Source organism: Melospiza melodia, chromosome 3 (assembly GCF_035770615.1).
Source record: "Melospiza melodia melodia isolate bMelMel2 chromosome 3, bMelMel2.pri, whole genome shotgun sequence".
In the NCBI taxonomy this organism is placed as follows: domain Eukaryota; kingdom Metazoa; phylum Chordata; class Aves; order Passeriformes; family Passerellidae; genus Melospiza; species Melospiza melodia.
This window is the reverse complement of record NC_086196.1, coordinates 42,754,321-42,767,143: the sequence shown is the minus strand read 5'-3', so window position 1 is coordinate 42,767,143 and position 12,823 is coordinate 42,754,321. Positions and strand designations below refer to the sequence as shown.

Genomic DNA, 12,823 nt, shown 5'->3' with positions numbered 1-12,823 from the left:
CTCATTGAAAGGAAACCCCCCCCCAAAATGTAAATTTTGAAACTAATGAAATTTTCATATTAGTCCTAACACAACTTAAAAACTCATATACAGCTGCTATCATGCACAGCATTATAATATTCTCAGAATTATCTGAAGAGAGTGAAATAGAAAATTACACACATTTTCACCTGTAAGCACTGTTGAAGATTAAATCCATTTAATTTCTTTATCATTAATTTCCTGTCGCTGTCGTGCACACAATTGCTCACAGCTGCTGAGGACCACAGCTCGATGCCAGCAGGGTCAGCTGGCCTGTGGCACATCCTCACGTAACACAGCCTTAGGTGTCTGCCATGCAGATGCTGAAGTACCTGAGGCTCATGTTAAAATCACTTCTGTGATTTTTTTATTCACTGATAAAAGAGTATTTTTATCACTTAAATCCTCTTTGGCTATGTAAATCATATGTGCTAAATTCTTCAATTTCTTAAAGCAACTGTCCCATTTAAGACAATGTCTGTTTTGGTATGATAAGCTTTTAAATTTGTATAACTACTCAGTGATTAATTATTACTATAGAATTAGGCAGTCTTTTATTGTGTTTGGTAAACATCAACAGCCTGATGTAAAATGGAACTGTAGCATCTGTGTGTTGCAACAGATAGCTCTGCAAAAAAGCAAATTTTTTTCATGTGCAACTGTGGGACACTGACATATGACCAGCAAGTGTCCCATTATGCTACTGTCATGCAGTATATTTTTTCTGCATGTCTAAAGCAATCTGGAAGTACATTTACTTAGCTCTAGGCTCTGACTGTCTCCTTCATCACAGAGAAGTTCATACTGCTGTTGGTCCCCTGCTCTTGGCAACATCACGTTTTTGTACTGACATGATGTGAGAGATCAAACCTTTCCAAAACCTGCTTGCAGTGACACAGAGCTGAAGGTATCTGCAGGTAGTGTCCTGAAAAGAGCAGCTACAACAAAAATATCCACCATGGGAGCACTTAACTTCAGAAACTAGAGCTAGGTAAGGCTGAAAAAGCTGGTTAGAAGAACATTAAGAAGCAGTAGTCAAATTGGAAAAATGCTCCCAGGACATTTAGTTTTATGTTGTCTTTCACAATATATATCTTACAACTATTAAAAAAGACCACAATGGAAAGGATGCCATTCCCCTGTTCTTCAACATCAGTATATTTAAATAGAGGAATCCTAAGTGAGACTTAGGAAAGCAAAAGTAGCATCTGAACAGGGAAAGCTGAAAGTAAGTTACATGTTCCACAGTTTGACTGATGGATATGTTTTGAATCCGGAAAAAGGAAAACAAAATGCAATTGCCAGTGGTCTACCAAAATGATGATGGGGTGATAGATGACCAGTTTTTAGAAAAAGTAAGGTAAATTGACAGCAATGGAGAGAGGGAAAATAGCTTGCAGCTGTGCTAACATCTGGGGTTTTTTACCCAAAGTCTGAGGAAATGAAAATCTATGACTGCTAAACTAATTGCTGTGCATGGTGTATCATTTCAGTTAACCTCGGAGCTGAAAGGATGGAATGTGCCACATTTGACAATTTTTAAAGAGGGGGCTCAGAAGGAATCCACGAATTACAGACCAGTAAATTTGAGGATGCAGATGGGCGAAATGACAGCAGGCAAAGCTGAGAAGGGCAGCAGTGGACACAGGCACACCCCCTGTAAAGAGGAAAGACTCTCATACAGTGAAGAGAGATGCCTGCCCATCTATGCCAGCTCTCTCTCTGTGCATGATTATGTTATTTTTTCATATCCCATTCTAGGTCTTAGTGTTGGTAAAATTCATCTGCTTCTGGTTCTCAATTGTAACTAATGTCATTCATATTTTGACAGTTTTGATGGGCTATTCATGTTTCCTCTATTCCCTCTAGGTGTAAATGACACAGATCCAATGATACAATCATTTTCGCTCCAAGAGGAAATAAATACATTCTCTTGCACCCAAGAGACCACAGCTGCATGTTTTTCATTCTAATAATTAAAAGATTTTCTATGTTCCTCAGCCAAGGAAAAAAACTATTCTTTCTGAGCCTAAAGTGCTCCAACTAGCTAATTTAGAAACATTTGTCTTCTACAGCATTTTCAGTTGCCCTCAGAGAGCAGCTGGAAAATAATAGTTTAGATACATTAGAGAGATGTAGTACTTAGGGGAATACAATCACACATTTTCTTTAGGCAGAAAAAAAAACTGGAAGTAATTTTAAATTATTTTTTTAGTATGTATCAAATTCTTCTGAAAGTGAAATCCTGTCTTCAACTGAAAAAAAAAAAAAACAAAAAAGAAATGTGAGAAGATTTTTTTTAATTTAAAATTTCAGATTACCAGTCTTCTGACAAAAGAATTTCACAGAAGGTTTCTTTTCTTCTAAAGAAAAGTGCTTTGTCTTGAAATTGTTGAGCATTTTAATTATATTTGGAATTTTACTGTGTTTTTCTTCCATCTATTTAGTGAAAATATTAACATCTTCATAAATAAAATTTACATGGAGATTTTCTGAGTCACTTCCCACTTGTTTTTCACATCTATTATTACTGTCATCTCAACAGTAAAATAAAAATAAAAAGCTTATTTTTTATAATGCTTACGTAAGTATGTTTTGCACTGCTGGCACTTAATTCTTTATTCAGTTGATGAATAGTAGAAGAGTATTGCTATCTCTGTGAATGTTGAAATGAAAAGATTTTGAAAAGCCAAACAGGTGGTGAGATACTGTAACTTCTTCACTTCGAATTTGTCTAAATATCCCAAGACTTGTTTCATTCTCTGTACAATAAATTAGCATGATTTACTTATAACTTCAAGGAAACAGAATCTCACAACACAGCATTTCTATTCATAGTTTACAGGATGTATGTACCAAAACTGCTAGAGACAGTGAAATCAATGTGGGAGAGGAATAGAATGAAAAAAAAAAAAATTAAAAAATATGTATATAATCTGCATGTATCCTACAGAACTCTTGCACTGCCAGTCTGAATTGTTTGGAATGGTAAGAGAGCTGCCTTTGTAATCCCATTCTGTGCCTTAGCCCTGTGCCTTAGCTTGGTGATCTTGGCCACTTGCACTGACACAAAAGTCTACTGTGAAGGAAAAAATGGGGACGCAGCTTCCCTGAGTTTATTTTCATTATGCTTATATTCCAAAATGAGAGGAATTGCAGGTTCTTTGTTTTGAAAATATCTTCCAGTCTAGCGAAAGAAGGGAAGCTTACCACAAATTACCACATGGAATTAAATTAATCTGCTACAGAAGGACAGAGAATTTAGCAACACCTTCTGAGGTTTGAGGAAATGACAAGCGGTATCATTTAGTATGAAGTTGTAGCAGCAGGAAAAATTATATAGAATCAGTAATGTACCAAATTAAGTACATCAAATTAAATGTGACCTCTCATCACACAATCAACTCAGATTTCCTAATTAATGATGAGAATATTGAAGAAGTCTTAGGGTGCAGTTAGAAAATGACATTTTATGCATCAGTAAATGCAATCCTTCTGCAAGGACAGGAACAAATCAGTTCTGTGTACCAGACCCCAGCCAGAGAGCACCTCTGCTCCTGAAACCGTGATGAGGCCAAAGGGCTGCAACCATGCAGCTAAGAGAGAGCAGAATGGTTTTCAAGCACTGAAACACTGTGAGATAGTGGAAAAATTAATAATCATAATCATCATAAACTGAAAGAAAGATTGATCTGGCTTGCAAAGCATAAGCATATATGGCAGTGTGTGTACTTCACTGAAACCAAGTAGAGGCATCAAGGATAAAGTCCAGTGATTTGTCTCAGTGGAAAAGATAAATGTTATATAAGCAACATAGACTGTAAAACTGAAGGAAGGATTGGCACATCTTTTGGAGACAAGCTAAATAGGCCTCTACTCAGGGACTGAATGATCAATAAATGCCTTTCCTGTGTGATGTTACTTGCATCTTATTGAGCCTTCAAAAATTGTTTTTGCAAAATCTTGCTCAAAGACATCATGGGATGCAACCTCTTTTATAAGAAGAGTTTCTGTAAGGTAAATGCACCCGACAATACTTCCTATTAGTTCTCAAACAGCTTTCATTCTGAGTACTTCACCTATATATGAACACAGCGTGCTCATTTGTAAATGATGAAGGAAATTCTTGTTTCAGAATGTTTCCTACCAATCTTTCCTAGGTAAAAATGATCAGAGAGGTTTCAAATCAATTAAAAAGCAGCCTCAATGTATTCTGTTTTAAAATGTCCCCAGGGACCTTTTCAGTCACAGCTTTTAACACTAGTTGCCCTGCTCTGTCTGCTTCTCTGTAATTCTCTCTTTTTAATAAACATCTTCGTTATCAAAATTGGCTTAGCCTGAAAAAATGCAAGTTTTCCTTGGGGACCAAGGAGGATTTTTCTGGTGAGTATAAAGCACATTGCCTAAACTGTTTCAGAGCTACAGATCATTAAAAATAAATTACTCATTTTGAATATTTTAGAAGCCATTGCTATAAAGATTAGAGGTAGCTATCTGGCTTGCTAGAACTTGGAAATCAGCACTAAAAAGGAGAACTAGAAATAACTGAAAGCAAATGAAGACTTGTTCATAGTTCATGAAGATTACTTGGACACACATAAGTTAACATGCCATTTGCATAACATGTTAGTAAGTATTTTGTATGGGGTATTTTTATTCATCTTTTGAGAGTTTTCCTTGGTTTGTTTTAACAGAAAAAAAAATGGGAAAAACCCCCAGGATTTAATTTTTGGCATATTTGAGCAAAAATCTATTTTTCCTGGTGAAGTCAATTAATGAGACAGAATGGGAGGAAAGCATTTTCACTTCAAAAGTGACCCTCCATCACTGTTTCATGGCACTCAGGGTCATAACTAACTCGTGAAAATAACAGAAATATTCACACCAGTCATAAACCTTCCCTTGGTCATTTCCTGCCTGTGCCTGCCCACTTGGGTAAGTTCCCAAAAAGCTAATGGCATCTCTCTCCAAATTATTTTGGAGAAATGAATTGACTCAGTGCTCCTTGGGATAGTTTTAATGAGCGAGCATCACCTACTGGAAAGAATTTGAGAAACACACAAAAAAAAAGTCATCACTGCCTCCTTCATCTTTCTCTCAATCATGGAATGGGTGAGAGCATGTCAGGAGTCTGCAGAGGTGCTGGTCCTGCAGACATCTCAGCCTCCCACAGCCTGGCCCTACAGCTGGGACTGGGCAGGCAGCTGAGGGAAACACACCTTGCCTGCCCATGTGTGTTGGAACAGACACAAGAAGGAAAATGTTAGTGGTTGGTTGGTTCGCAACTGGACTGTTTTCCAAGGATGCAAGTCTTGTCAGAAAAATACAAAGAGAGGTAGAGAGACAAATAAGGGATCAAAAATCTTCCCTGCTTTCTTGCCTGCCCTTGGATGGAAATAAAATGCAAAAAGTCTACTTTGCTCCTTTGCACATTTGAAGATAATAACCAAGCTGCAAATAGTGAGCTGAATGGCAAAACTTCTGACCTTCTAGCCCTTTTTCCTACAGTCTTACATAAGCTCACTGCCTTTGAACAGTTTGTGGTGAGAAGGCTCCAGCCTTGGGCCTTTAAACACACTAATGATAGCATCCCAGAAATGAAAATACTTATTTCCCAGTTCAACTGAACTTCAGGGGCTCTATTACTATTACTTTTCTTCAAGAATACACTGGCAATGTATAAATCAGAATTTTACTGACTACTTTTCTTGTGCAAACCTTCTTTCTCATTGAGAAAACAAACACAAAGGATAGATTTGAAGGCCATTTTCTAGTTTTTGAGGCACAAAGTGATGCTTTGACTCATGGTCTATGTAGAATTAAAAGTCACAGACTCTAAATCGCAGCAGTGGTCCTCAGGAGAGCCATGTAAGCTTGTGCTCTGATATGAATGAAGAACCAGAGTTGCTTACTTCAGAAAATGTAGCCAGCTAGACTGATAGGACAAGTTTCCTCACTACCCATGGAAGGAAGGATCATTTTCTGGTAATTGTGGGATGTAAGACCCTCAAAAACACCTGTTGACAGCTAGAAGATGGACACAGCTGCCCAGCTCTGCCTCATTCTCTCCCTACCTGCACTCATAACAAGACTTCAGATATTCAGCTTTGTGACACTACTGTTGGGCATCTCTATCATGGCAAAAAAAAAGGCACTAATGCTACCAGAGTTCTTATTAACTTGGCTTTATCCATCAAAGGAACCCCTTTTAAGCTAATGCCAAATTTGCTGGTATAGCTTTTTTTTTCTTTTCCTCTCTGCCCAATGCTCTCCTCCTCTTAGACTAAACAATGAGTGAGCAATATGAAAAAGGTGGCCTTAGCACACTTTGTTTCCAATATGATATTGTTTCCCTATGTGAGTTTTCTTTTTCTAAATTGGAAAGTTTGACAATGCAAGAGACCATCATCTGAATGTATGTTTTTTTCCCACAAAATTTGAGTTTGATAAGCTTACTTGAGGTCAAAAGGGCAAAGGAGAAATTCAGGTGCAGTTGTATAATAGCTGCATGTAGAAACCCAAATATATAAATTGGGAAATGCATAGTTGTGGAAAACGCAGTACAAAACCTGATAATGGGCAAAATATTTCTGCAAGTTTATGCCTTTCTAGCTGTAAGCATCCGTTTTACTTTATGGAAGAGAATCTTCAGTTTGCACTACAGCTCTAGTGATTAGTAGAAAATTGTTATTTCACATGCCACTTGTTATTAATGATTATAGTATTTGTTTAATGACTAGTCTATTTTTTCCCATGTTCCCATGACAGCAATTATCACATTGTTTTAGGTATTGTGATTAAGGATGGTAATTTTAAAGGGTGTCATTTACTACTGATTACTATATTGTGTCCCATGAATAGCTATACTTCATTATGATGTGCACTATTGTGGCAAAAAAGAAGAAAAGAGAGCCTTGCCTTAGTCTTGGTGAAGGGGAAGGAAATGAAATGTTAACATGAAAGAAAGCTTCTGTGTAAACACACAATTGCTTGCTTGGAATACAGCACTCTCAGATGGTCACTGTGTAGCAAAGATAAAGACAAACTGAGGAGAGTGTGGAATTATGTGTCTTCATAAAAATTTTCCTTTAATCCTTGAAAATTCTTCAAATCCTAACAGAATGCCAGTTGCTAAAGTCACCTGCCTACAGAAGTGACTAGGGTAATACACGTTTATTTAGATAAAGCAATACAGGCAATACTGCTTGATGACAGTGAACTGTTACAGCTTTGTGTGAGGCATCTGAGTTACTCTTATATGTGAAGTTTTTTCTATTTCCTATCATAAAGTATGTAACATCCTAGGCTAACAAGAACTACATTGCTTTATATCCTGTTATACTATATAGGCTATGTTACAGATGGCTACATTGTGTACTCCATTGTCCTAAAACATGAATTACAAAAGTTGAGAGGTTTCTGAAACAGCTGTTTCCCTCATACAACACAGTCTCCTTAGCAAAAAGATTTCTGCCAGTCATGCATGCAGAATTTTTTGTCATTGTATTTACCCCAGCAGTGAATAAGAAAGAAGGAGCAAACTTGCAACCTTGTCACCTTTCTCTCTTCCAGCTGTATATTGGAACAGTAAAAAAACCCCTCAAAATATTATGGATATCCTACAGCCTTGGGGAACAGCATAGTGACCCTTTTTGTTCAAGTAGTGGAACAATCACAACAGTGATGACAAACTTCCTTTGTTATTATTACTGGAGCACTTTCTTTGTTGACAGACTGGAGCTGTCTGCCATAAAAATGTCACCTGATCTAGCAAGGCACCCATTATCTCAGGACATTTTGTACACATAACTTTCAGCAAATTGCTTCAGCACTGGAGCAAAATGAAAAAAAATAACTTGGATCTTAGTGCTTTCCAAAAAAATTTCAAAATCATTCTTTTCACCAAGCCAAATCCTTCAAGCTGATGAGCTGTTGGCTAAAAATGTCTAAGATGAATGACCAAATTACAGTGAAGATCACAGACTAAGTTGCTAGATCTTTTGGAAAATTAAGAGGTAGGGAAGAAATACAATGAAGAGTAAAATAGGGCCAAAAATTTTATGTTTTGCTCTTCCTTTTTAGACTCATACAGCTCTTTGACATGCAGTTGTGTATGTGGCTGCCTGCTACCTCCACGTTATGAAATATTGTGTCTCCCCAAAAGGCCCTTCAGCAGGCAAAACTCCTAACTTCCATGTAGAGACAGCAAGAGGTCATGTCACTTGAGGGCCTTTGAAAATAAAACTACCACAAACATCTGACTTGCTCAGTGTTAGAATTAAACAAACATCCTGTGGATGGGAACATAGGAACCACCTATTTTTTGCTATTTCAATTTCAAGACAGACATAAAATCAGATGGATTCCCATAATCACCAGAACATAAAATAACATCAGGGCAACCTGGTAATGAGAAGAGAATCAGACTTGCTCATTTCTTAAACATTTTCCCCTTCAAGTTTCCCACCATGCATTTCAGGCATTTATCACTGAAGAGAAATTACAGAGAAGGACAAAGTCTCAGAGAAGAAAGGCAGAAAAATATAAGAGATTAAGTAGCTTGAAAAGCATGGCTGAAGGAAAAGGGTGAATCATAAGCCCAAAATTCCATACTTGTTCTGTGAGGTACTGCCAAACACTTTGACATACAGGCAGCTACTACTGCCAAACTATTCTATAGAAATTCCTTTTCCTAATGCAATTGTGGGATGGGATATTTATCCACACCTCAATAAAGTCTGTAGAGTACAGTTATGGTGTGTATACAGGATATAAATGGAGGTTATATTCTTGGTACTAGAACTTTCTAACAAGAGGTCTTGATCAGGACAGCAATATAACTTTTAAAAGTTGACCAAATTAGACAACTACTGCCAAGCTATGTGCTTTAGGATTTTATTTGCTTGATATTTTTCATGGAAAACTGAGATTACTGAATCAGGGCTTTTGCACTTTTCTCTTCTTTTGCAGAAAAACATCTGGTTCCTAATGACTAAAGCTTAGCAAATGGAAATGGCTGGGCACTTTAGATGGCATTTTTTCAAGAATAGGACACTAAAATTCATCTTCACGTTCAAGCTCCCCTTACAATTCATAGAGATGTAGGGCTTAGCTCAGATGCCTAAATGTGGACCTCTAGTACTCTTTGAGTTACATTGTGATATCCAAAACTCCAGAGTTGCACATATCAATAGAGTTAATGGAGTTTAGCAAGAAATTCATGTTTCTCTAAAGCTCAGAACTAAGACTGAGGCTAGCTGCTTGAACAAAGACACACAAAGTGCCATTTCAGAAGATCCCGGTCACCCCTCCCAGCCTTCATTAAGCTTTGCAGAGGGACTCTGGTCTTCCCTAGTTCATCCATCATATCTATGTGACTGTCTTGGAAACTCTAGGATAACTCAAAAAGTACACAGCACCTCTGTCAGGGCAACTATCTTGAGTGCAAGATCTCCATTGACTACAGCAGGAGCATAGATAAGTCCCTTGCATGTAGACCCCCAAATAATAGAGAACTTTTTTAGGCATCATAGTCACAAACAGATTCCCATCCTTTGAAGACGCGAGTGGAAAAATCCTTAACTCACATAAGTCCAAGGCTCCTCAAGCATAATGCTGGTGGTGTGGTCACACTTGTCCAAATTTGGTTTCCTCTTTTTCCTCTTGCCTTGTTATCTGGAACACAAAATAGTTGGTAAGCAGTGGTGGTGTTCTCAGCACTATTTTTCAGTTAAGCTCAAAAGTGGTTTTGGGCTTTTTTTGCTGCCTTACCCAAACTGTATATATAAAGAAATAACAATATTATTCACCTGGTGTCTCTCTCTGTCTCAGCCTTTGCATGATTGCTGGAATAGCTTAACTGATGTATGTCTTGGGGTTTTTTTGTTTTGTTTTTGGGGTGATTTTTTTTGTTTTGGTTTGGTTTTTTTGTTGGTATTTTTGCTAATGAATAAAAAATTGTGAGAATCCTAGGGTTTACTCTTCTGCAGTAAGCAAATTTGTCCTTAGAAGACCTATCAGCATCCAGAAAACAGCCATTTGTGTCCAAGCAACAGCCTCAACCATTCTGCTCTTTGCCCTCTTCCTCTAAATGACTGGAAATGTTCAAACAATGACAAATAGGAAGCTTGTAAATCCCTGAAAAAGGTTGGCACTGGCGAGGATGAAGCTCACAGAGTGAAGGTCACAGAGCATATGAGACTAAAAGTACCTCAGGCAATAATTCTGGCTCCCACAGAGCTAACATCAACCATGGCATTAACGAGACAGCTGCAAAAAAACCTCTTATATCCAGCAACCAACGCTAACACAAATACCTAAGGACAGGTGGTGAGAGCCTATTTTCTATGATGGCTGTTTGCAGAGGCTTCAGTACCCCACACACCCTTACCCAGTGCCTGTTACTGCTGCTCTCTTCAGTGAAGATCTACCTGACCTGCAAGTTTCAGTAAGAGTTCATGTCTCTTACACTATTCAGATGAAATATCAAGGCTTCAAGTACATTCCAGGGGTTTCCTTTGTGGATTTCTCACCCTTCCTGGCTATTTTTTTTTCTTGAAAAATAGGGAAACAAGATTTTAAAATGATTCTTTATCAATCACTCTTCTAATCTTACAGTCATCAAGCCCATCCATCTCAATCCAATTCAAATTTTATTTTAGGATGGTTTGGAACTGTTAAGCAGCTGCTCACTTCTATTTGATGTTGCACTAAACATTCCAGGAGCACACAGACTAGGGTTTAGCAGGTGGAGCACTGTTAGGCACATGATGGTACAAGAGCATGTCTGGTACCTCGGATAATCACAGGATAGCCGTGCTCTAAGCCAGTTGGTCAGCTGGCCTCCTACCCACTGCAGGAGAACACAACATTGCTAGCAAGTGTTCAGCTTCTTCCTACAAACCCTTTTTTCCCCTCTTCACCATTTTCATTCTTTGTATTTCTCCTGTTTCTCTCAGGATGAAATTACTTTCATGCCAGCTTCATTTCAAAAATCTTGAGTTCTGCTCCTTCCGTATCACATATTCAGGGAAAGGAAAAAATATCTAGTGGCAGAGTTATCATTTGAGCAAACTTCTTCTTGCACAAACTAAAAATGGGGAAGTAAAGTAGAGGGCTTAACTTTGGAAATCCATCAATGGAACTGAACCCATTAAGAAACAGGGTTAGAATTAGCACAACTCATGCCATACATCTAAACATTTTTCTATATTTCCATACATGAAGAGTGGCAAGTCCCAAGGAATTTAATGGTGTGTACTATAAATGGCTTCCATTAGTTATTTTTCCCTTCAGGTTGTGCTAAATGCCTTTACTAACAAAAGATTAGAGTTATAGCATTTTTTACAGTTCAGATAAGGGCTGTAGCTAATTAACATGTTGTCTTAGTAATATTTTTCATTTGTTTGTTTATTTTATTTCTAGGTTTCAGTCAAATTATGGAAAAGAAAAAGCATCATATATAATGTTTGTAAAACTGTTAAAATAAACATTTGATGAATGACTTACCCATACTACCCAATGGATGCCTAGAAATAAAATCATGTGCAGAATGAAAAATGCTACATGAGCTATTTGCTAACTGAAAAAAAGGGAATTCTGCCAGCCCCAGATGTTAGAAGATAATAACATTTAATTTGGCATTGATGACACATACTTCATTTAAAATACTCCTATTTATAGAAATGGGGTGACTTATCATAGAATCATAGAGTATCTATTTTCAAATACAGAGCACATGAATATTCTTGTCTCTATCACTGTGCTATTTTTTAGAATTTAAATAATTTGGTATAATCTGACCATCAAGACTATTCTTGCAATTCACCAGTGTGTCATTCTCCTTTTTGGGCTTCTAAAAAAAATCAAATACTTGCAGGTACTTTTTCTCAGGAGAGATTTATTTTCTAATTTAAAAAATAAATCTCCCCAACATTACCTTCTCTGTCTTTCTGTAGCGACTACAAGACTTAAAAAGAATTTGTTCATAAAGCCTAATATTTAACCAGAGGATAGCTTTTTCCCAACAAATTCCTTCCTTTCCTCAACAGCATAGTACTTTAAAGTCTTTGGTTTGATTACATAGATCCTCAAGCTGGTTTTCCATCATACAATGTATCCTAACCATTAGATAAGAATTGCACGAAAAAAAAATCTTTCAAAAGAAATAGAAGCAAAGGAAAAGAAGAAGTTGTTTCTCAAAAATTAATTTTTCAATTGATACAAGAAAGGAATCATAATATAAAAATGTTTGTAATAACCTGAAAACCTACTGCAAAATATCTGTCCTTTCTCCTCCAGAATATCCCAAGTAAAAGTAAATTGTCATTTGGGCTAATGATGCCAAATCAACTTTGAATTCTGTACTTGCAGCAATGCTCTTCTGACATATAAAACAGATGAGGCTTGTAGGGAGAAGTGGTGGGAAGGATCTCTTATGGAAACTGAGAGAATAATTTGGGAAGCTGGACAAGGTTTTTATCACTCAGAAAGCACATGAAGAGGAAAGGAGATTTTACTTACCTTAACAGAGGCTGCCTTTGCCTTCTATAATGTGTCATTTTCCTGATATTCTCTTGGTGATTTTCCACTCAGCTTGAGCACTACAGACAATTAAATCCAGAAACTGTTAGACTTCAAAAAAAGTTTTTCAGATTCTTATTTTTTACTAGTTGGAGCTGGTTCAAGGAAGTACATCACTATAGCAGTATGAAAAAATTTCTGAGTTAATTAATGTACCTTTAATTAATACACAGGGACACAAAGGGAAAGAGGAAAGCTATAAATACTGAAATGTCACATC

General features: G+C 37.1%; 1 long non-coding RNA gene across 1 annotated transcript in view; it reads right to left on the bottom strand.

Annotated features, from left to right (window-relative positions):
• The window catches only part of LOC134416727 (uncharacterized), a 31,018-nt gene extending 18,430 nt beyond the window's left edge, over nucleotides 1-12,588 (bottom strand). The window contains exons 1-2 of the long non-coding RNA XR_010027348.1: nucleotides 12,544-12,588; nucleotides 9,609-9,696 (exon numbers count right to left, since the gene is read on the bottom strand). This is a non-coding gene — a long non-coding RNA (uncharacterized LOC134416727). The remainder of the gene's footprint in view (nucleotides 1-9,608; nucleotides 9,697-12,543) is intronic.
• Between the last annotated feature and the right edge of the window lie 235 nt (nucleotides 12,589-12,823).